Consider the following 22,859-nt stretch of genomic DNA (forward strand, 5'->3'; position numbering starts at 1 on the left):
GTGCGTTCGAAGGCTGTGCATTGACGTCCAATTCCAGAGACTTGAACAAATAAACCAGGGGCTGAAAATGCATTACAGTCCTGAAGGAGCACTGTACTGTCGGAGGGTCAGTACTGAGGGAGGGCTGCACTTTCGGAGGGTCACCACTGAATGAGTGCAGTACTGTCAGAGGGTCAGTACTGAGGGAGGGCGGCACTGTCGGAGGGTCACTACTGTGGGAGCGTAATACTGTCAGGGCGTCAGTACTGAGGGAGTGGTGCACTGTCGATGGGTCAGTACTGAGGGAGCGCGTTACCATCGGAGGGTCAGTGCTGAGGGAGCACATTACATTCGGAGGGTCAGTATTGAGGGAGTGGTGCACTGTCGGAGGGTCAGTACTGAGGAAGTGGTGCACTGTCGGAGGGTCAGTACTAAGGGAGTGGTGCACTGTCAGACTGGCAATACTGATGGAGTGCAATAGTTTCAGAGGGTCAGTACTGAGGGAGTGCAATGTTGACGTAGGGTCAATACTGAGGGAGCGCAGGACTGTCAGAGGCGCAGTACTGAGGAAGTGTTGCACTGTCGGAGGGTCAGTACTGAGTGACTGGCATTCTGTTGGATGGTCAGTGCTGTGGGAGCACAGTACTATTGAAGGGGCAGTACTGAGGGAGTGGTGTACTGTCGGAGGTGACAACATAGGAAACGTTAAGCTGAGGGCCCATCTGCCCTCTCAGGTAGATGTATGAAATCCCACAGCCATATTCGAAAAAGAGCAGGGTATTTCTTTCCGGTGTCCTAGCCAATATTTATCCCTGAAACAACATTACTCAGGCAGATTTTCTGGCCATTTATCTCATTGCAGTGTGTGGGATCTTGCTGTGTGTAAATTGACTGCCGCTTTTCCTACATTACCACAGTGACTACACTACACAATGTCCTTCATTGACTATTTTGGGACGTCCTGAGGCCTTGAAAGGTGCGATATAAAGGCAAGTTATTTCCTTCTTTCAGACCTTCCATGAAACCCATCTCTTGCTCCAAGCGTTTGTCATCTCTCCTAATATCTCCTTCTTTGGCCGGGGATCGATTTTTGTCCTGCAGACATCGAAATTCTACTCTTGAAAACCCATCTTATCCCCTCCGACTCTCCATTTACTTCTCCTCCCTTTAAACCCTCCTTAAACCCACTCTTTCACCAAGGTTTTCGCCAGTCTTCCTGATATCTTCTTATTCCTTTTACTTCTCAGTGAATCCCATTGGGAATGTTTATGACGTCAAAGGCGGTCTGGGAATGCAAGTTTTATTAACTTTCATTGGAATATGTTCATTATTTGTCCACCAAATGAGCAAAAGTATTTTCTGGGATCATATTCTTGTACCAGAAAGAGATTTATATCATACACTTACGTGTTGAGATAAATTAACACTGGAAACTAGTCGTAGACACAGTTTTGTTACAACAACATACCTTGATTTATGTGCAGACATCGAATTGATATCGGTTTGTACAACCGTGAGGGAAGCTTCAGGGAGTCCTCAATCTAATAGGAGACCAGCAACACTGACTAGGATGAAGATTTATTAGTTATTTGTCTTTTTACTCTTTGATTATAACCCGATTTACTGCTCTCTAGGACTGATGACTAGGATGAAGATTTATTAGTTATTTGTCTTTTTACTCTTTGATTTTAACCCGTTTTACTGCTCTCTAGGACTGATGACTGGGATGAAGATTTATTAGTTATTTGTCTTTTTACTCTTTGATTATAACCCGATTTACTGCTCTCTAGGACTGATGACTAGGATGAAGATTTATTAGTTATTTGTCTTTTTACTCTTTGATTTTAACCCGTTTTACTGCTCTCTAGGACTGATGACTGGGATGAAGATTTATTAGTTATTTTTCTTTTTACTCTTTGATTATAACCCGTTTTACTGCTCTCTGGGACTGGTGACGAGGATGAAGATTTATTGGTTATTTGTGTTTTTACTCTTTGATTATAACCCGTTTTACTGCTCTCTGGGACTGATGACTAGGATGAAGATTTATTAGTTATTTGTCTTTTTACCCTTTGATTTTAACCCGTTTTACTGCTCTCTGGGACTGATGATTATGATGAAGATTTATTAGTTATTTGTCTTTTTACTCTTTGATGATAACCCGTTTTATTGCTCTCTGGGACTGATGACTAGGATGAAGATTTATTAGTAATTTGTCTTTTTACTCTTTGATTATAACCCGTTTTACTGCTCTCTGGGACTGATGACTGGGATGAAGATTTATTAGTTATTTGTCTTTTTACTCTTTGATTATAACCCGTTTTACTGCTCTCTGGGACTGATGACTGTGATGAAGATTTATTAGTTATTTGTCTTTTTACTCTTTGATTATAACCCGTTTTACTGCTCTCTGCGACTGATGACTGTGATGAAGATTTATTAGTTATTTGTCTTTTTACTCTTTGATTATAATCCATTTTACTGCTCTCTGGGACTGGTGACTAGGATGAAGATTTATTAGATATTTGCCTTTTTACTCTTTGATTATAACCCGTTTTACTGCTCTCTGGGACTGATGACTGGGATGAAGATTTATTAGTTATTTTTCTTTTTAGCCTTTGAATATAACTCGTGTGTCTGTGTATTTGTACGGGTCTGTGTGTGTGTGTGTGTCTGTATATTTGTATGGGTCTGTGTGTGTGTCTGTGTATTTGTATGGGGGTGTGTGTGTCTCTGTGTATTCGTATGGGTCTGTGTGCCTGTGTCTCTGTGTATTTGTATGGGTGTGTGTGTGTGTGTGTGTCCCTGTGTATCTGTATGGGTCTGTGTGTGTCTGTGTCTGTGTATTTGTATGGGTCTGTGTGTGCCTGTGTCTCTGTGTATTTGTATGGATCTGTGTGTGTGTGTGTGTGTGCCTGTGTCTCTGTGTATTTGTTTTGGCTGTGTGTGTGTGTGTGTCTGTGTCTGTGTATTTGTATGGGTCTGTGTGTGTCTGTGTATTTGTATGTGTGTGTGTGTGTCTCTGTGTGTTTGTATGGGTCTGTGTGCCTGTGTCTCTGTGTATTTGTATGAGTCTGTCTGTGTGTGTGTGTGTGTGTGTATTTGCAAGGGTCTGTGTGTGCCTGTGTGTGTGTATTTGTGTGGGTTTGTGTGTGTGTGTGTGTCTGTGTACATATATGGGTCTGTGTGTGTGTGTGTCCGGATGCTCACTTTCATTTCGTTTCCTTGCAAGGCTGATACAGCCCGCACTATTTCCTTAAAACAAACCAATACATTAAAAAATGCAAATTAATCTTGAATAGGTGATAAATCATTGGTTGAAGTATTTTTCTGTGTTCGATAAAAGCTAAATTCAAGCCGGTGAAATATTAGAAAATATACATGACAAAACTTTATGTGAAAATGTATTTTATCAATTTAAAAGTTCGCTGTGAATGCGGCTAATTTATTAACGATCTTGAGATAACAACTACATTTTCGTTTAAATAAACTTTTCTTTTGAATAAAACACCACACCACTGACATTATTAGGCATTCATTACATTGGGGATTTCCTTCAAACTTACCACATGTTTTCTTCGTCGAAAGTTGTACAAAGCAAATGATTGGCTTATTAAAAACCGGGGCTCATGAAATGTACCTTTCTCTGTGAGTTAATATTTTCTCTCATGAACAGGCGGCTGGGCGACTAGAATCGACCTTTACCTTCCCGTTGAACGTTAACATCTCGGTTGCAAATAATTGGTCAGAGTTTAGAGAATTGGAATTTGCTAATTTACTTCGTGCTCATGCTTTAATATTGCATTATTTGATAAAGATTAGAAAGTTATTTGATAAACTTGAGTAATGAAGGAGGAGAGACTGAAAGCGATAGAGAAACAACAACAGAGCAATAAACAGGTGAAGGGAGAAACAGATATAGAGAAATAGGAAGATAAAGGTAGACACTTAGATAGCTAGATGGATAGATAGAGATAGATAGATGGATAGATAGATGGATGGATAGATAGATAGATGGAACGAAAGATAGATTGATAGATAGATAGATAGATGGATACATTTAAAGCAGTGGAGAGACAACGATACATACGAATCGGTCGAAGGAGATTTATATTGATTTTATAATGTGAAAATAACAATGGATACAGTTGAAAGAGATAAAGGAACATAAAATTGGTAGAAAGAGAGCACGATAGACAGATTTATAAATGGAGACAGAGTTAGAGATTGGTAGAAGTAGCGATGGAGAAGTGGAGTAAGTTGGAACATTGGTGGTGGTGGGGATGGGGAGTGGGTGCAGGAATAGTCCGACATTTTGTGATAGTTTAATTGAAATGTATTGAGTCAATTGAAGATCAATTAGGAATGGGCAGCTACAGATTGCCCGGTACAAACTCATTACCCCTCGCCCCAATAAAGCTTTGCAGGTCAAGAAACAACTCTGTTCAAACCGAAACGGAACTGCAACAAATCAGCAAAGGTAACTTGAAAGGCATCTGGTGATGAGCTTCAGACTGAATGTACTGGGGATGTTGTACTGAATTAGACCGACCATGGAAGGCCCTGCGGTGATATTACATACCACGTGTTTCTCTGCTCCAATGTTGCGAAAAGACTCGAAATTAATTGAATACAACTGCAGTTCCTGAACGGGACTTTCTCCTGCAGCTTAATATCCTCTTAACAGATCCGCCGCATGTGAAGATCAACCTGCTTGTCCTGTTCGGACTTTAACATTTCAGTTAATGATTAGTTTTGGGGTATTGTATTAGTTTGAGGTGCTGTATTTGTTTGAGGAACACTATTAGTTTGAGGTGCTGTATTAGTTTGAGGTACAGTATTAATTCCAGGTACAGTATTAGTTTGAGGGACTGTATCAGTTTGAGATACTGCTTTAGTTTGAGAATCTCCATCAATTTGAGGTGTTATATTAGTTTGGGGTATCTGTATTGTAAGGAAAGAGTTAGTCTTTATATTGAAGTCATATTAACCTTTAGCTTTTGCTTCTTAAGTAAGGAAGTATAAATCTCTGTTGGGAGAATGAAACTACAATCATAAGACAGATTTGCTTCATTTTAAATGCATGCAAATGTTTAATATAGAGACTAGTAGATTCTGAAGTCCAGAAACTCTTGGATTGCAGCTGATATCATAATACTCGTAAGTTAATTGTCCTTTTGATATAAACAATTCTCTGACAATCATAACAAGGCCTTTAAATCATTCAGAGCTGGTGTGTATGTGTGTCAGACAGCATTGTGTGCTGTTCGTCTTACCAGCTTCACAGGGAAGCAGGAGAGGTGTGACATCTGTATGATTGCTCCGTATCATTCCATACTGACGCAGCGGGAAAGGGCTGTACTGGTGAGAGATAAACACCATTCTGCTTTCTGGTCAATGGGCAAGGCCATATGTTTTAACCAACAAGTTCAAAATTTATAGTTATAATTATTGCCTAAAGCAGAACACCTGGCTGTGTGGAAGGAGCCTGTTTGCACCACAAGGCGACATCTAGTGGAGGAGTGTAGTTAGGTGATGAGGGAAGTGATACTCTGATAACATCGAAAATGCTGGAAACCCTCAGCAGGTCAGGCAGCATCTGTGGAGAGAAAAACAGAGTTAATGTTTCAGGTCAATGACATTTCATCAGAACCATGTTGGGCAGTTGTGTTAGGTAATAGTATGAAGCATAAGAATTGTTTCATTCATGTGGGGTGATTTGGGTACTTTTCTGTCTTTGGAAGTTCAAGATCAAAAGTAAAATAAGGGCTTATCCGGGATTTGAACCCGGATCTCTCATATATTTGGACTAAAAACCACGAAGTGCGAATCATACCCCTCGACCTAGATAACCATTGATAAAGACCAGTGCACTCAAGAGCCAGCCATCGTAAAACCCTTTTTGGTGGCTATCCTTGATAAGCAATTATGAGGACAGGTTGCATGGACGACTTGCATTGCCTTGAGTATAGAATATTAAGGGGTGATCTAATTGAGGTGTTTAAGATGATTAAAGGATTTGACAGGGCAGATTGAGACTATTTCCTCTGGTGGGGAGAGCCCAGAACAAGGGTGCGTAACCTTAAAATTCGAGCTGGGCCATTCAGGGGTGATGTCAGGAAGAATTTCTTCACACAAAGGGGAGTGGAAATCTGGAACTCTCTCCCCCAAAAAGCTGTTGAGGCTGGGGGTCAATAGAAAATTTCAAAACTGATATTGATAGATTTTGGGGCTAATTCGCGAGTTTAGTGATTTTGACACTTTTTCCCTGTGACTTGCATAGTTTCGATCAATGAAATGTTCGTGAAAAGAGTCAGTGTAAAGAGAGTCAGCAGTTCATGTTTTCCCACGGCACTTCCTTCAGACCTGAGACCGAAAAGTTTGTCGTTTCCGTAGTATAGCGGTTATCATGTTCACCAGTTACACGCAGAAAGTCCCCGATTTGACCTCGGAGGGAAGCATTTTGTTGGGACTTGCTCCCCATAAACCTTCAGGGTCGATTTTGTTCAAGCGTGAAAGGGGCTACAAACCTTTTAAAATTTAACAGCGGCTGCACTAAAGATTTTTAAGCAGACTCCTAAAATACAGTATGCAAAATGGGAAGGGATACAAGTTCATGACATGCAAAGCACAAAGATTTATTAACGTTTTAATTGTCACTTGGCAAACAAGTTTGCATTTCCTTCAGTGTGCAACAAAACGTATTAATGGTGATTTAAAAAAAACATTAAGTGTCTCAGAGAATTGAATTATTTTTGTGCAATGAACTATCCCCAACCACTGGGGAACACTGCATCAAACATATATATTTAAGCATATAATAAGTGTATATACATATATAATCTATGCTATTAGTAGCCCTCGTGGGCCAACGGTAGTGCGGTTGAATTCAAAGCAAAATGCTGCGTGTCGAAATCATTATTTATTTTACATTTCATATGCGCCTGGATAATTTCGGAATTAATGCTTTCTTAACAATAAACGGAACTTTGGTCACTAGTTCTGCGGTGTCAGGGAGGGAGGCGTCATTTAAAAATAAACTACTGGTAGCGGTGAGCAAGTTAAGGCACAGCAGGTGTTGGGACAAGTGAGTGAACCGTCTTAGTTCAGTTGGTTGGTGCTTGAACGCCCGGGTGTTTGATTCTGACACATTGATGGCCCCGAGGGAATTTTACAAGTGATCTTCATTGCTCCCTGTCATTGATAATTGAAATGAAATGTTAATCTGGCAAAGCCGGCGAACAAAATATTAAACAAGCGAAACAAATACTGAGCAAAATTAATCGCAATGTTTGGGGGGGGAAGTGCAGCTGAAAAGCAGAAGATCTGAATGGAATGATCAATGATTGAGCGGAATACATTGCTCGACTTGTTACTCGATTGCCTTCTACACCATGGAATTCAGGAGAACCTGTTTCATGGTTTGCACTGAACCCTTGGAGCGGAGCCAACAGCCGGCTCGCTGCAACAACAGACAAGGAAGTAGCAGTTTCCTCAGGTTTGGCGAGGTCAGTCGGTAGAAGCATTCACCTCACGACCGTGGGTGCTAGTTTCAACTTTTACGCTGCACTCATGAGCGGACCCCAGCGCTCCATTTTCGCTGAAATGGAGAATTTCTCCGCCACCTTTTTCTTGATATCATAATTGCTGGCGTGCGAGTGAAAACGGCCCTCCGCTTCACTGCGAGTGCAAAAGACAAATCGGTAGGTGAAAGAAGAGTTAGCGATTCAGGGACACAGACCTCGCTGGTGGATAAGAGATTTTTTTGTCAGAGGTTCCAGCCTTGCCTTCATCTCTTGCCCTTTTGCACTTGTTCCGGTTTAAATGTACAAACTGGGTGAGTTGGTGATCGGGGGGACTGCAGGAGACTCAGCGGCCCCGGGTGAGACACAGAAAAATCCGCCCAAGCCCTCTCCCAATGTACGTTTGTGGAAGTAAACACGGGAGGGGCGGTGTGACGTTCCAGCCAAACCCCCTGTCCAGGAACGCCTCGATTTCAAAATTCTCATCCTTGCTTTCAAATCCCACCATGGCCCTCGCCCCCTTCCTATCTCTGCAACCTCCTCCAGCCCTACAACCCTTCGAGATCATGTGGCTACAAGAGCAGGTCCGATGGTGGGTATTCTGTGGCGAGTGACTCACCTCCTGACTCCCCAAAGTCTTTCCACCATCTACAAGGCACAAGTCAGGAGTGTGATGGAAAACTCTCCACTTGCCTGGATGAGTGCAGCTCCAGCAACACTCAAGAAGCTCGACACCATCCAAGACAAAGCAGCCCGCTTGGTCACCACCATATCCACCACCCTAAACATTCACTCCCTTCACCACTGGCGCACTGTGGCTGCAGTGTGTCCCATCCACAGGACGCACTGCAGCTGCAGCAACTCGCTAAGGCTTCTTCGACAGCACCTCCCAAACACGCGACCTCTACCACCCAGAAGGACAAGAGCAGCAGGCACATGGGAACAACACCAACTGCACGTTCCCCTCCAAGTCACACACCATCCATACTTGGAAATATATCGGCCGTTCCTTCATCATCGCTGGGTCAAAATCCTGGAACTCCCTTCCTAACAGCCCACGGACTGCATCGGTTCAAGAAGGCGGCTCACCACCACCTTCGCAAGGGCAATTAGGGATGGGCATTAAATGCTGGCATCGCCCGCGACGTCCACATCCCATAAACGAAAAAGGAATTTCTGTGCTCCTCCAATTCTGGCCTCTTGCGCAACCCTGATTTTAATCGCTCCACGATTGGCGGCTGTGTCTTCAGCTGCCTCGTCCCTCAGATCTTGAATTCCCTCCCGAAGCCTCTCCGCCTCTCTCTCCTTTAACACATGCCTTAAAACCTACCTCTTCGACTAAGCTTTTGGTCACCTATCCCAATATCTCCTTATGTGGTTTAGTGTCAAGTTTTGTTTAATAACGCTCCAGTGAAGCACCTTGTGACGTTTTACTACATTAAATGCACTTTATAAATGCAGGTTGTGTCCTCTGGTTATCGATCCTCCTGCCAATGGAAACAACTTCTCCCAATCCATTCTATCAATAGCCCCATATAATTTGAACACCTCTATTAAATCTCCCCTTAATCTTTTTTTCCTCCAAGGAGAACAATCCCAGCTTCTCCAGTCTCTCCAAATAACCCATCCCTGGACACGATGCAAGGTGGAGGGTTGCAACCAGGTTTGCAAATTATTGCCAGTCGGGAGCTGGACAAATCGAAAGGAACCGAAATGACAAACAGCTTTGTGAATCTGTAGAAACGCTTTGGGAAACGGAATTGGAGACGAATAAAGGACTGACCAGACAGGCGGCCAAGACGCAGCTGAGTCGGCATGTCCCCCTGGAACAGTTACTCTGATGTTGTGGGTGAAATTGAACGGTCGGTGCCATTTAAAGCGCTCCCAGTTACTGCAGATCAGGGATCAAAACCTGACATCAGCGTCAGGACGCTCAGAATACTTGTTTATTCATTCATGGGATGTGGGCGTCGCTGGCTAGGCCGGCATTTATTGCCCAACCCTAAATGCCCTTGAGAAGGTGGTGGTGAGCCGCCTTCTTGAAGCGCTGCAGTCCATGTGGTGAAGGTTCTCCCACAGTGCGACTGAGTAACAGACAAAGCACCGGTGGGCGCGTCGGTTGCAGGAGAGCTGGTTGGCGGTGATATCGACGCTGTGAGCGAGACCAGACCGTTTCCATGTTTCCACAAACAATGTCCCATCCTTTATTTCTGGAAAAGTAACACTGATAGTGGTCAATTGCATTTCTGTGGCTGCAACATGTAACTTTGGCTAGGTGACACGCTGCTTTGGTGTATCTTGCAAAAAAAGGACCAGACGGTCTCTGTGGCGCAATCGGTTAGCGCGTTCGGCTGTTAACCGAAAGGTTGGTGGTACGAGCCCACCCAGGGACGAAAGTTGCACCTTTTTCTTCCCACTTTTGGATTCATTGCCTCATTCTGATCGCCCTGAAGCCGGTGCCATGTTTTCATTCCTGATCTGCAGCAACTGGGAGCACTTGGAATGGCTCCGATCTCTTCATCTCATTTCAAGTTTTCTAATGTGTGATTTGGCTGCAAGAAAACACACTGTGAACAATGTCATCTGAACATGCCTGATTCGCCATAATTTACACTGCCGTCGGGTATCAGGAACATGTAAAGAAACAGTTAAATGTTTGTGTCGGCGCGATGCTCTGGGATTCCCTGCCTGACCAGCGCCACCTATCCTTCTCTGCAGCCTTCCTAAATACAGCGCAGTAAATGTATCCCTGTGAAATCAGCTCGTGGTCAGTAATACGGAAATTAGTTTGGCTGAGAGGTTCCTCGTGATCGAGTGGTTATTATTCGGCGCTCTCACCGCCGCGGCCCGGGTTCGATTCCCGGTCGGGGAAGCAACTTTTGTCTGGAACGAGCTGCCAGAGGCAGCAGTAGAGGCGGGTACAATTTTGTCTTTTAAAAAGCATTTGGACAGTTACATGGGTAAGATGGGTATAGAGGGATATGGGCCAAGTGCAGGCAATTGGGACCAGCTTAGTGGTATAAACTGGGCGACATGGACATGTTGGGCCGAAGGGCCTGTTTCCATGTTGTAACTTCTATGATTCTATGATTCTATATCCCTAACACGGAGTTAGAGGCAGCAGGTTTCCGTAGTGTAGTGGTTATCACGTTTGCCTCGCACGCAATAAATCCCCGGTTCGAAACTGCGTTGAAATATTTTGAAACCTTGTCCCCATTAAAAATGATTCAATATTAAACGATTCACATTGCTGATTCAATGTGAACAAAGTCCAGATCTCCCAGCCCTGTTAATGCAGTGCGCTGGGAGCAGGCGATGAAAGCCAGCGTGATATTGGGGGTGAAGGCTGCTTCCAATGCTGTCTCATTACCGGTGGGATCTGGCGGAGATTTGATGAGCCGCATCCATTCAACAAATATATGAAGCGGTGTTTGAGAAACATTCAAAAAATATAATAACATCCAGGATCCTGTCTTCAGAGTGCGTGGCGCAAAGGTGTGACTCCGGATTAAAAGGCTGGTGAACTTGCTTCAGCTTTCTGAAATGTACTAGTCCATCCTTCAGAGGTCATGGGAAATACGTTTTTTGCCTTTCGAAAAAAGACGCGAAAGTTAGAGACATGTTTGGTTTTCAACACGGCTGGTGAAATGGCCAGACGATCATAAATTCGGAGTCGCCTTTGAAACATTTAAAGGCGACGACCTAAAAATCACTTCGTGCAAATTTAAAATCACGGTTCCTATTTATTTCGGTCTGAAAGAAATAACGATAAACGTGTCAGTCAGTGCCCGCGGTGAGACGGTGATGAACTTGTTTGTTGTGAAGTTCACCGCTGGGCGAAAGTTGACGCTGTTTAAAAGACGCGAACCCACTCAATGCAAAGGATGAGCTCAGAACCAACAGGTCCCGTCAACGTCAAACACCTCCTTTCTTGTTTAATAGAGGGAGCAGAGGCGTGTACATCATCAGACGCCAGCAACTTTCAGAAATGGAACAAATAAAGGCACAGATGCAAGTTCCAAATCTTTTCAATGCAAAATTATTTCACTTTATTTAAAGTGCCGTGAGGCTAAAAACGGGTCCCAGATGATTTGCGTTCACTCGTGACTTGTTTTCCAGTGTTGGTCCGTCAGGTTTGCAATTCAATTTGTATTGGATATTGAAGATATTTCAGGATGATTGCACAACATACCATGTGTAAAGCAACCATCTTGATAACTTCAATCATCACACACTCTACATCGACGCTGCAGAGGCCCCAGCACCCCTTTCAATATTGTTTTTCTTAACTCACAGTTTTCAAAAGGGAATTGGATAAACGCTTGGATGGAAACATTTTCAGGGCTATGGGGAAACAGCAGGCGAGTGGGACGAACTGGACAGCTCTTTCAGAGAGCTGGCACAGGCACGATGGGCCAAATGGCGCTATCTTATTCTATGATTCTATTAATAGATCAATTTCCGCCTTTCACTGAGCCTCCCTAAATGGAGCGCAGTAATCGCGTCCCCGTAAAATGAGCTCCTGAACAGTAATACAGAAATTAGCGTGGCTGAGCGGTTTGAAACTCTGGTTATGCTCCCAACAGGAAATTTCCTCTCTAAGTTTGATGAGTTTATCAATTATCTCCACCCTTTCGATCTTAAATGTCTTTACATATTTTTTTCATCTCTTCTTCCACTGTCATGCCCAAAATACTTGTCTCCCTGGTAAATACTGAAACAAAGTGATTATTTAATATTTCTGCCATTTCGCTGTCATTGCCTGTGAATTTGTCGTGTGTATCCCTTAGTGGCCCTATTCCTATCCTAAACTTTCTTTGGCTGTTGATGTGTCCAGAATACTTAGCTTTTTTTGATATTCCTTTTTGCCTTTCTAATAGTTCTTTAGACTTCTTTCCCAGTGTTATCACATTCCCCTCTCTCCTTTATTGTCCAGTGTGTGCCTTTTTCTTCAGTTTCAATTTTGCCCTTGTTTCTTTATTCATCCCTGGTGTGTCATTTCTGGTGAGTTTGTTCTTGCTTTTTAGTGGGATATATTTCTCCTGAACTCTATTGATCACCGTTTTAAATGTTTCCCAGTGCTGTTCTATTTCTTTGTTCAGGTCATTAATATGTCAAACATTTCACCGTTTGAAACTTCTCAAGTCACATTTCCATCACAAAGCCAGTTGCTTTTGTGGGAGGAGCAAATCCACTTGGTCGAAAAATCAGCTGCAGCCCAATCCACAAATAAAATATTTTCACGTCTTCGTAAAAATAAGCATTGTCGGAAGTGGGATTCGAACCCACGCCTCCAGAAGAGACTGCGACCTGAACGCAGCGCCTTTGACCGCTCGGCCATCCTGACTACAAATTGAACGCTTCATTCTGCATCAATTCTGCACCGTTGGCCAGTGAACGCAACATAAAAGTTTAAAATGATACTCGCCCAACGTGGGGCTCATGCTCTACCGACTGAGCTTGCCGGGCTTGTTTCTTTGAATCACCTTATTTGTTATTGCAGCAAGCAGGAGAAAGACTCCATTTCAAATTATTGGAATCAATTCTGAGGGACAGGATGAACTGTCACTTCGAAAGGCACGGACTAATCAAGAACAGTCAGCATGGATTTGTTAAGGGGAAGTTGTGTCTGACGAACCTGATTGAATTTTTCGAGGAGGTGATAAGAAGGATGGATGAGGGTAGCGCAATTGATGTCGTCTACATGGATTTTAGCAAGGCTTTTGAAAAGTTCCCACATGGCAGATTGGTCCAAAAAGTAAAGCACCATGGGATCCAAGGGAATGTGGCTTGTTGGATCCAAAATTAGCTCAGTGGCAGGAAGGAAAGTGTAATGGTCGACGGGTGTTTTTGTGGCTGGAAGGCTGTTTCCAGTGGGGTGCCGCAGGGCTCGGTACTTGGTCCTTTGCTTTTTGTGCTCTACATTAAAGATTTGGACCGAAACTTAGGGGACATGATTAAGAAATTTGCGGGTGACACAAAAATAGGCCATGTGGTTGATAGCGAGGAGGAAAGCTGCAGACTGTGGGGGTTTCGGCAATTTTCTGACAACAAGGCACTCAATCCATCTCTGAACGAATTTTGAACGAATACGTGTGTTTGACCCAGCACAGGCACGATGGGCCGAATGGTCTCCTCTTGTGGACTAACATAATACGATGATACTAAGTGTTATCAGTCGGAAAAGCAACACATTGCAAATAAGAGCAGAGAGAGGAAACTCGTCTAACAGCATAACAGCACGGTGAGATATTGTATTTGAGAAGGATGAGGAGGGATAGTTTATCATGGTGGTAGTCACATGGAGTGTAATTTGTGACTTTGATAAGGACCATTTCATGCTGCAACTGGGGCGGAAACCGAATTGGAGATATTCAGCCTGGGCGCGGCCCCATCGTGCGCGGTGAGATGGAGGGGGGTGGGGTAAGTGTCAGAGCTGGGGCTCACCGGTGAAAGCAGCAAAAAAGTTTAAAACGGTACTCGCCCAACGTGAGGCTTAAACCCACTACCCTGAGATTTTTTAAAGAAAAAGTGGAGCAGCCACTGTCTGAATCTCTTGCTATACTTGAAAGAACACATTCCAAGTACGAGCAGAGAGAGGACACCATTCAGTTGCCCATTGCTTTGAGCAAGATGCCATCGGTTTCTGTCGTGTAGTGGTTCTCACATTTGCTTCACACGCGAAAAGTCCCCGGTTCGATCCCGGGCAGAAACGTTATGTTGGAACTTGGTCTCCATAAACATCCAGGTTGATTTTCTTCTCCTGCCAATAAGGGAGACAGTGGCTGCTCCCTTATTCTTCGTAAACTGCATTTTTTACTTCATTGAGCAGATAACTTTGAGTGATAGAAAACTGATCCTCAGTGACGCTCATTTTAAATTTTATTCCCTTTTACTCCAAAAGGGTTTTTTTGCCTTGGAAGGAGCGCAGCCCAGATTTACCAGAATGTTAGCAGGGCTCGAAGGGTTAAATTATGAGGAGCGGTTACATACTTGTATTCCCTGGAATATAGAAGGCTTTTTAGGATTTTGAAAGGGAGATAGGCAAACCCTTTCCGCTGGTGAGGGAGTCAAAGACAATATCACAATATCACAAAAGCTGTTTTACGAGTGAAAACAGCACAACGCATCACTGTGTGTGTCAGAGACGAGACTCTGTGTGCCGCGTCCTGTACAGTGAATGCCAAAACTTTTAAACGTTGCAGAAAGTGTTAGGGATTCAGTTTCACAAACCTTTAATTGGAATGAGATTTTGTCAGATGTTGCAGCCTTCCCTACTTCTCTTGCCCTTTGCGAGACACCTGTTCCGGTTTAAATTCACAAACTGGATGAGTTGGTGATCACGGTGCATCAGACTCAGCGGTCCCGGGTGAGAGAGAGAGAAATCAGCCCGGGCGCGGCCACAATGTGCGCGGTGACACTGCACGGGAGGTCGGGGGGAATCAGAGCTTGGGTTCACCCCTGAAAGCAACATAAAAAAGTTTGAACCACAATGTGCCTAACATGAGGCTTGAGCTCATGCCCCTGGGATTTGGAGTCGCACACTCTATCGACTGAGGTAACCGGGCCTGAAAAACTCTGCCGCTCTTGTCTATCATTGCAGTAAACTCACCACTGGGTATGCATGTGCAGCAATCCCAACATAACGACCATATCACTGGCTGTGTTTATCTCTGTGTGTGTGTCCACCTTCAGGTTGATTTTGAACGAATACGAGTGTTTGTCTTCCGTTTGTAACATTAAATAAAAGAGGGCATCAGACACTTCCCTCCCTGACACAGGGGAACCAGTGAGACAGACCTGTTATTGTGAAAACGCAAATGAAACATTAATTGCGGAATTATATGGACTCTTATCAGCGCCAGAGATAGATTTACAATATATACACCCCAATAAATAAATAAATAATACAGATTCATGTGAATACATTTGCAACGAACAGAGTCACGAAACCATAAATTTTATTTGAACCTAATACAAACACTCCCAGATATATTTAGAAACTTTTCATGCCTTCCCTGGTGGTCTAGTGGTTAGGATTCGGGGCTCTCACCGCCGCGGCCCGGGTTCGATTCCCAGTCAGGGAATTTGCTGTTACAAAAAAACACTTGCCACTTTTGCAGAATCATCCCAAATTGACGGCATGCAAGGAGGCCATTCGGCCCATCGCGTCCGCGTCGGCCGAAAATGAGCCAACCAGCCGAATCTCTCTTTCCAGCAATCGGTCCGTCGCCTTGCAGATTACACCACTTCAGGTGCAAATGCAAGTATTTTTTAAATGTAACGAGGGATTATGTCTCTCCCACCCTTTCAGGCAGTAAGTTCCATACCCCCACCACCCTCTGGGTGAAAATATTTCTCCTCAGCTCCCCTCTAATCCTTCCACCAATCACTTTAAATCTCTGCCCCCTCGTTATTGACCTCCCTGCTATGGTGAATAGGTCCTTCCCATCCACTCTATCTCGGCCCTTCATAATTTTGTACACCTCAATTAAATCACTCCTCAGATTCCTCTGTTCCAAAGAAAACAACCCCAGCCTCTCCAATCTTTCCTCACAGCCAAAAATCTCCAGCCCTGGCAACCTCCTCGTAAATCTCCTCTGTACCCTCTCTAGTGCAATCACATCTTTTTTGACCAGTCTGCCAATTGGGACCTTGTCAAAAGCCTTGCTAAAATCCAAGTAGACTACATCAAAGTACTCCAGGTGTGTTCTCACCAAAGCCCTATTTAATTGCAGCAAGACTTCCTTACTCTTATACTCCAACCTCCTTGCAAAAAGGCCAACATACCATTTTTCTTCCTAATTGCTTACTGTACCTGCATGTTAACTTTTTGTGATTTGTTTACAAGTACACCCAACTATGAATAACAACATTTATTGGACTCTCACCTTTTAAAAAATATTCTGATTTTCTATTCTTCCTACCAAAGTGGACAATTTCACATTTTCCCACCTTTTACTCCAACTGCCACCTTCTTACCCAATCACTTAACCGGTCCACCTCCCTTTGCGTCCTCCTCACGGGTTACTTTCCCACCTACCTTTTTATCATCAGCAACCTTGGATACATTACACTCGGTCCCCCATCCAAGTCATTAATATAGAATGTGAACAGCAATTGCAACATAAATTGTCCGCCCAGGATCGAAAGCAGGGCTGTTCGCTTGCAATGCGAACTGATAACCACTACACCACAGAAAACCGCTGGTGATTTATACTGGACAGAGGGGAACTGACCAGTCACCTCTCTCTGCTCGGATTGGGACACTTTTATTTCTCTTTAAACAACATCTCTCCTGTCCCACACTAAAATCATGCAAGAGAACCATACAATTTTACAGCACAGAAGGAGGCCATTCGGCCATGTTGCCTTGCGTACTCTTTGAAAGAGCTGTCCAATTTCGTCCAAAAAAACCAGCCTTTTCCCCGTAGCCTTGCAAATCAGTCCTCTTCAAGTACCTGTCCAATTGCCTTTTGAAAGTTCCTATGAAAGCTGCTTCCACCACTCTTTCAGCAAATGGCTACCAGATCGGAACAACCCTCTGTGTGAAAAAAAACTCCTCATTTCCCCTCTTGTCCTAAAAGCTCTCAATCCTTATCTACGGATGCCTTTTTACAAACATTTCATTCATCAAAACCACACAGGTTACACAGGAAAAAGGCTTCATTTTCAAGCAATTAACGTTCCGAAGGAGCTCCCTAATTTCCCTCCCCTAACATTATGAATCAGATCATTCTCGTCCGGATCCTTTTCCACATGAACCGGCCACGCCCACCCCCCTCAGGAAATCGCCATTCTGATTCTGTGACTGTGGCCAGCTTTGTTCGGGCAGTTGGTTTGACAGGGACCTCACACCGGACACTCCTCCCGTGTTTTCTTCCACATCCCAGATTGGGGCCGGGCCTGGACTGATTTTTTTTCTCTGTCTCACCCGGGGCCGCTGAGTCTCCAACTCAGATCACAAACCAGCTCTCCTACACCCGATCACCAACTCACCCAGTTTGTAAATTGAAACCGGAGCAAGTGCCTCGTCAGAGAGCAAGAGATGTAGGGGAGGCAGCAACCTCTGACAAAATATCAGGCTCATCAGAGAGGTTTGTGTATCTGAATCCCGAATAACCTTCTGCTCCTTTTAAAGTTTTGACTGTTGCACACTGCGCGGCACTTCCAGACTCGTCTATTGCACTGACAGTCAAGCAAGCGGAGGGTTCACACACGAAAGCTTAAAACAAAACTCGCCTAACGTGTGGCTCGAACCCACGACCCTGAGATTAAAAGTCTCATACTCTACCGACTGAGCTAGCTGGGCTGGTTGAACTGCCTTCATTTGGTCTGTTATTGCAGTGAGGCAGCTGCTGGCTCCGCCCGAGGCGCTGAGTTCAGAATCGGAGAAGGAGACAGCTCAGAAGCAGGCCATTCGGGCCATCGCGCCCGTGCCTTGTCCTCTAAACCATGTACCAGATTCTCCTGAATTCCAAGGTATGGAACTAAAGCGAACAACAAAAGCCCTTGCATTCGACAGTGGAGGTACAGGCAATTCTCTGAGAAACCGGTTTGTCTATTTCCCGGTGTTTGTCTGTCTCTCTGGCTGTGTTTATCTCTGAGCGTGTGGAGCAGCAGGCTGAGTTTGAATTAATAAGTGTGTTTGTGTATGTTTCTTGCAATAAATAAATGAGGGAATCAGACGCTTCTCTCCCTGACACTGGGGAACTCGTGAGGCAGAATTCAGAGCAGGATTCTGTTTATTGTGAAAAAGGGATTGCAATAAGGAAGCGGGAATTATCCAGCCTCCTAACAACAATAAGGACAACTGTGACCCCGACGTGATTTAAACAAACAACCTTCTAATCCGGAGTCAGACGCGTTACCGCTGCGCCACAATGTCTGATAGCAAAGATTTGGATGTTTACCTTTATGAAAGTTTCTCATACACCATTTCATTTATTTCAGATGATCAAATCCCCGCCCACTCCCACCGGGAGTCAGGCAGCCTCAGAAGCAGCCTTCACCTGTCCGCGGCAGCACGACTGCAGCAAATCCAATTACACACACCCGGCACCCAGAATCATCACATCACAGAAAAGGAACTGCTCAAAATGCACAACAGGACGGGCAGCATCTGATAAAACGCTGAGACTTTCTGTGTGTGGACTTTGTTCAGGACTGCAAACAGGACGGTGTGAAAATTTAAACAATGGATGTGTACAAATGGATGTCATGCTTCTTTGTAAAGTAAGTGTTCATGTTATGTGTGCCATTTATAAATTTATTTTGATTATTTTTACAATATGATATATCTTGTCATAAATATATATGATTGCATCTGTGACACTTATAAATACATTTGGGTGTAACTGTGTGGTGGTTATCATTATATCGCTGTGTACCTGTGTTATGTATTTGTGTGTAATAAAAATTAAGACATGGAGAAATAAATATCCAGAAAATACATTTACAATATATACACCCCAATAAATGAATAAATAATACAGATACATGTAAATACATTTGTAAGCAGCAGTCATGAAAGGCATTTACTTCTAATGGCTTGGGGATGAGCCGGTGGGCGTCAAAACGTGCCGTGGACGGAGACCGGGTTGGTTGTTGCGGGAAGATCAAATCAACTGGGCCGAAAAATCAACTGCAGCTCAAGCGACAAATAAAATAGGAGTCAAAATAACCGATACCAGAAGTGGGATTCGAACCCACGCCTCCAAAGGAAACTGCAACCTGAACGCAGCGCCTTAGTCCGCTCGGCCATCCTGACTGATAAATGATTCCTTCATTTGCCACCTTTTCCACATTGAAACCCCACCCCCCCCCCACCCCATCCCGGAGGAAGTTTCACTCACTCCAGTGCTTGGTAAGATAAATGTTGCTGGAAAGGCTCGGTGAGCGGGATGCCACCTCCCCGGGTTTTCCTGAGCCTAATATACTTTATTCCTATTTAATCATGGGAATATCCGCAATTAGCAGCTAAAAAGGGTTAAAAGCTGAATCACAGAGAAAGGGAAATCCACGTTAAATCTAATAATACTGTAAGCAAAACTCGCTGGTGGTCTCGTGGTTAAGATTCGGCGCTTTTATCACCTCGGCTCGGGTTCGTTTTCCGATCAGGGAATCTATTTTTACCAAACAGTTCACTGAATTACACAAAATAATTCAAGTATCTCAGATGATTCTTTTAATCACCATTAATAAACCCACAACTTTCTGTTTCGCACTGAATGAAATGCTAACAAGTTTGCCGAGTGACTGTCGAAACTACGCTAACTTTTTTAACTTTCATCCCTTCTCATTTTACGCAATGCTTAAAACTGTTCACTGGTTTTGAGACCAGGAATCTGGTGCAGCCATTGTTGAATGTGAAAGGATTGCAGCCCAATTTGCACGATAGAAAGCTCGCGCCTGGAAGTTTGTGAGGAGCAAGTTCCATCAAATTGTTTCTGACCCGGGATTAAACCGGGAGTTTTTCGTGTGTGACGCCAACATGATAACAAGTGCACCGCGAAAATATCGATTTAGTCCAGCCTACGTCAGATGGAAGTGTTAAGGGAGAAAGTGAACTGCTGACTCCCACTTCTGGGGGATATCCCAAAGCGCTTCATAGAGGTGTAATCAAAAACATAGAATCATAGAATCACAGGAGGCCATTCGGCCCATCGTGCCTGTGCCAGCTCTTTAAACTAAATAGTGCAATTTTAAAGGGGTTGCAGGAACAGAGAGACCTGGGGGCATACGTACACAAATCTTTGAAGGTGGCAGGACAAGTTGAATAGATTGTACAAACACATGTCCGGAATCGTTGACTTCATTAATAGAGGCATAGAGTACAAAAGCAAGGAACTTATGATAAACATTTATAAATACTGGTTAGGCCCCAGCTGGCCATCACACAATTCTGCCCACCACACTTTAGGAAGGATGTCAAGGCCTTGGAGAGGGTGCAGAGGTGATTTACTAGAATGGTGCCAGGGATGAGGGATTTCAGTGAGGTGGAGAGACTGGAGAAGCTGGGGTTATTCTCCTTTGAGCAGAGACGGTTAAGGGGAGATTTAACAGAGGTGTTCAAAATCATGAACGGTTTTGATAGAATAAATCAGGTGAAACTATTTCCAGTGCCAGAAAGGATGGTGACCAGAGGACACAGATTTAAGGTAATTGGCAACAGAGGTGAGACGGGGAGAATGTTTTTACGCAGCGAGTTGTCATGATCTGGAATGCACTGCCTGAAAGGATGGTGGAAAAAGATTCAATAATAACATTCAAAGGGGAACTGGATAAATACTTGAAGGGGAAAATGTTGCAGGGCGATGGGGAAAGGGAAGGGGAGCGGGTCCAATTGGATAGCTCTTTCAAAGAGTTGGCACGGGCACGATGGGCCGAATGGCCTCCTTCTATGATGTTTCCATGCTGTGATTCTATGTTATGGAGGATTTTCTGATGCAGTGGATATTCGGGGCAGAGGACCAAGTGGGGATTGAGCTCGACGGCAAGTGTATACAGTTCGTTCAAAGGACTGAAGCCGATGGTTTCATTCTTCCCGTCGTTTAGCAGCAGGAAATTACTCGGCCATGCAGGCGACTTTTTTTGTCTTCATTCATGGGATGTGGGTGTCAATGGCAAGGTCAGCATTTATTGACCATCCCTAATAGCTCTTGAGAAGGTGCTGGTGAGCCACCTTCGTGAACTGCACCTTTCATTGACTGTGTCATTGACGTTTTCTGGATAGAGAGAAACTATTTCCTCTGGTTGGGGATTCTAGGACTCGGGGGCACAGTACAAAAATTAGAGCCAGACCTTTCAGGAGTGAGATTAGAAAACACTTCTACAAACAAAGGATGGTAGAAGTTTAGAGCTCTCTTCCGCAAAGGGCAATTGATGCTAGCTTAATTGTTAATTTTAAATCTGAGATAGACAGCTTTTTGGCAACCAAAGGTATTAAGGGATATGGGCCAAAGGCAGGTATATGGAGTTAGATCACAGATCAGCCATGATCTTATCAAATGGATGAGCGGGCTCGAGGTGCTGAATGGCCGACTCCTGTTCCTATGGTACATTTCCCCAAGTGTCTGTTCTCTCCACAGTTGTTGAATGACCGCCTTGTGCTTCCAGCATATTTTCGTTCAAAGCTCGGTTAAGGGACGAGACGGTGGGCGTCAAAACGTGCCGTGGATCGAGACCGGGTTGGTTGTTGCGGGAAGAGCAAATCAACTGGGCCGAAAAATCAACTGCAGCTCAAGCGACAAATAAAACAGTAGATGTCAGAAGTGGGATTCGAACCCACGCCTCCAAATGAAACTGCGATCTGAACGCAGCGCCTTAGTCCGCTCGGCCACCCTCACTGACAAATGATTCCCTCATTCGCCACCCTTTCCACATTGAGACCCCCCGCCAGGAGACAGTTTCACTCACTCCAGTGCTTGGTAAGATAAATGCTGCTGGAAAGGCTCGGTGAGCGGGATGCCACCTCCCCGGGTTTTCCTGAGCCGATTGCACTTTATTCCTATTGAAACACGGGAATATCCGCAATCAGGAGCTAAAAAGAATTAAAAGCTGAATCACAGAGAAAGGGAATTCCATGTTAAATCTGATAATACAACCAACAGAGTTCTCTGGTGGTCTAGTGGTTAGGATTTGGCGCTGTTACCTTTGTAGCCTGGGTGCGATTCCCGGTCAGGGAATGCAACTTTTGAACACTTGTTATGTTAATCGCATGGAAGAGAAAAAAAAGACAATCATTGTTTCAATCACCATTAATGAACCGATAAGGTTATTTTGCAGAATGAAAGGCCACTGAGGGAATTTGGAAAACTTTAATAATTTCTTTTATGCGATGAACTTTTTATCCCTTCTCATTTTACACACTGTATTTTTAAGGGCTCGGTTTAAAATGTTCAGTGCTCGTGAGACCACGAATTTGTGTTCAATTTAACAGGACCGGCTATTTCACAATGAGAAAATAAATTTGCCCCAACATAATGATTCTGCCCGGGATTGAACCGGGGACTTTTCGCGTGTAAAGCAAACGTGATAACCACTACACTACAGAAACCTCTGTTCAATTATCAGCCAGAAGTTCGAATGACTGCATTGATTATCTTTCATAACAATTCAATTGATCGAAGTTGCACAAGTCACAAAAGAAAAATGTTCATTTCAAAGTTATTAAACTCCCAAATGTGGCCTGCTTTGTTTGGACAGGGGATGACCCTGACGTCACAGCCTCAACAAAGCATATTCTCAACATTTCCATTGGGAACAGGAGGAGGCCATTTCGCCCCTTGAACCTCTTCCGCCCTTCAATTGGATCAGAGATGATCTGAACCTCAAATCCATTTTCCTGCCTTTGCT

The 22,859-nt window shown here is 44.0% G+C and overlaps 7 non-coding genes across 7 annotated transcripts; 2 read left to right on the plus strand and 5 right to left on the minus strand.

Moving 5' to 3' along the window:
- Positions 1 to 9,821: 9,821 nt before the first annotated feature.
- On the plus strand, positions 9,822 to 9,895 carry trnan-guu (transfer RNA asparagine (anticodon GUU)). The gene has a single exon. It is a non-coding gene; the product is annotated as a tRNA-Asn (tRNA).
- A 2,871-nt stretch (positions 9,896 to 12,766) lies between these two features.
- On the minus strand, positions 12,767 to 12,849 carry trnal-cag (transfer RNA leucine (anticodon CAG)). Its single transcript has one exon. It is a non-coding gene; the product is annotated as a tRNA-Leu (tRNA).
- A 2,668-nt stretch (positions 12,850 to 15,517) lies between these two features.
- Positions 15,518 to 15,589, plus strand: trnae-cuc (transfer RNA glutamic acid (anticodon CUC)). Its single transcript has one exon. It is a non-coding gene; the product is annotated as a tRNA-Glu (tRNA).
- Positions 15,590 to 17,741: 2,152 nt separating this feature from the next.
- trnak-uuu (transfer RNA lysine (anticodon UUU)) lies at positions 17,742 to 17,814 on the minus strand. The gene has a single exon. It is a non-coding gene; the product is annotated as a tRNA-Lys (tRNA).
- A 1,375-nt stretch (positions 17,815 to 19,189) lies between these two features.
- On the minus strand, positions 19,190 to 19,272 carry trnal-cag (transfer RNA leucine (anticodon CAG)). Its single transcript has one exon. It is a non-coding gene; the product is annotated as a tRNA-Leu (tRNA).
- Positions 19,273 to 21,767: 2,495 nt separating this feature from the next.
- Positions 21,768 to 21,850, minus strand: trnal-cag (transfer RNA leucine (anticodon CAG)). The gene has a single exon. It is a non-coding gene; the product is annotated as a tRNA-Leu (tRNA).
- Positions 21,851 to 22,487: 637 nt separating this feature from the next.
- On the minus strand, positions 22,488 to 22,561 carry trnav-uac (transfer RNA valine (anticodon UAC)). The gene has a single exon. It is a non-coding gene; the product is annotated as a tRNA-Val (tRNA).
- Positions 22,562 to 22,859: the final 298 nt, after the last annotated feature.

The sequence above is a fragment of the Heptranchias perlo genome, unplaced genomic scaffold (assembly GCF_035084215.1).
Source record: "Heptranchias perlo isolate sHepPer1 unplaced genomic scaffold, sHepPer1.hap1 HAP1_SCAFFOLD_50, whole genome shotgun sequence".
In the NCBI taxonomy this organism is placed as follows: domain Eukaryota; kingdom Metazoa; phylum Chordata; class Chondrichthyes; order Hexanchiformes; family Hexanchidae; genus Heptranchias; species Heptranchias perlo.